Source organism: Schistocerca cancellata, chromosome 1 (genome assembly GCF_023864275.1).
Source record: "Schistocerca cancellata isolate TAMUIC-IGC-003103 chromosome 1, iqSchCanc2.1, whole genome shotgun sequence".
Lineage (NCBI taxonomy): Eukaryota > Metazoa > Arthropoda > Insecta > Orthoptera > Acrididae > Schistocerca > Schistocerca cancellata.
Genome location: NC_064626.1, coordinates 1,071,394,507 through 1,071,396,195, shown reverse-complemented (window position 1 = coordinate 1,071,396,195; position 1,689 = coordinate 1,071,394,507). Strand labels below are relative to the sequence as shown.

Below are 1,689 nucleotides of genomic sequence, written 5' to 3'. Positions count from 1 at the left end.
CTCGTTGGCAGCATAAGCCGTTGAATAAATTACTGCAGCCTCGTTTTTCAAATAATTGTCACCGGAAACGTGGTTCAGAACTATGTTCAAAGCATGTGTAATGCATGCATAATACCGAAAAGCTGCAATGCGTTGCCTGTATTTCCACCTCGATCTGTGACGGATGAAATCTTATTAAAATGCAGGGGATGTTTCCAGAATGAGATTTTCACTCTGCAGCGGAGTGTGCGCTGATATGAAACTTCCTGGCAGATTAAAACTGTGTGCCCGACCGAGACTCGAACTCGGGACCTTTGCCTTTCGCGGGCAAGTGCTCTACCAACTGAGCTACCGAAGCACGACTCACGCCCGGTACTCACAGCTTTACTTCTGCCAGTATCTCGTCTCCTACCTTCCAAACTTTACAGAAGCTCTCCTGCGGACCTTGCAGAACTAGCACTCCTGAAAGAAAGGATATAGCGGAGACATGGCTTAGCCACAGCCTGGGGGATGTTTCCAGAATGAGATTTTCACTCTGCAGCGGAGTGTGCGCTGATATGAAACTTCCTGGCAGATTAAAACTGTGTGCCCGACCGAGACTCGAACTCGGGACCTTTGCCTTTCCTGGGCAAGTGCTCTACCAACTGAGCTACCGAAGCACGACTCCCACCCGGTACTCACAGCTTTACTTCTGCCAGTATCTCGTCTCCTACCTTCCAAACTTTACAGAAGCTCTCCTGCGAACCTTGCAGAACTAGCACTCCTGAAAGAAAGGATATAGCGGAGACATGGCTTAGCCACAGCCTGGGGGATGTTTCCAGAATGAGAATTTCACTCTGCAGCGGAGTGTGCGCTGATATGAAACTTCCTGGCAGATTAAAACTGTGTGCCCGACCGAGACTCGAACTCGGGACCTTTGCCTTTCGCGGGCAAGTGCTCTACCAACTGAGCTACCGAAGCACGACTCACGCCCGGTACTCACAGCTTTACTTCTGCCAGTATCTCGTCTCCTACCTTCCAAACTTTACAGAAGCTCTCCTGCGAACCTTGCAGAACTAGCACTCCTGAAAGAAAGGATATAGCGGAGACATGGCTTAGCCACAGCCTGGGGGATGTTTCCAGAATGAGATTTTCACTCTGCAGCGGAGTGTGCGCTGATATGGAACTTCCTGGCAGATTAAAACTGTGTGCCCGACCGAGACTCGAACTCGGGACCTTTGCCTTTCGCGGGCAAGTGCTCTACCAACTGAGCTACCGAAGCACGACTCACGCCCGGTACTCACAGCTTTACTTCTGCCAGTATCTCGTCTCCTACCTTCCAAACTTTACAGAAGCTCTCCTGCGAACCTTGCAGAACTAGCACTCCTGAAAGAAAGGATATAGCGGAGACATGGCTTAGCCACAGCCTGGGGGATGTTTCCAGAATGAGATTTTCACTCCGCAGCGGAGTGTGCGCTGATATGAAACTTCCTGGCAGATTAAAACTGTGTGCCCGACCGAGACTCGAACTCGGGACCTTTGCCTTTCGTCCGCCGCTCGTGGTCTCGCGGTAGCGTTCTCGCTTCCCGAGCACGGGGTCCCGGGTTCGATTCCCGGCGGGGTCAGGGATTTTCACCTGCCTCGAGATGACTGGGTGTTTGTGTTGTCCTCATCATTTCATCATCATCCAGGAAAGTGGCGAAATTGGACTGAGCAAAGATTGGGTAATTG

General features: G+C 51.2%; 1 non-coding gene across 1 annotated transcript; it reads right to left on the bottom strand.

Annotated features, from left to right (window-relative positions):
- Positions 1-564: 564 nt before the first annotated feature.
- Positions 565-639, bottom strand: Trnas-gga (transfer RNA serine (anticodon GGA)). Its single transcript has one exon. It is a non-coding gene; the product is annotated as a tRNA-Ser (tRNA).
- Between the last annotated feature and the right edge of the window lie 1,050 nt (positions 640-1,689).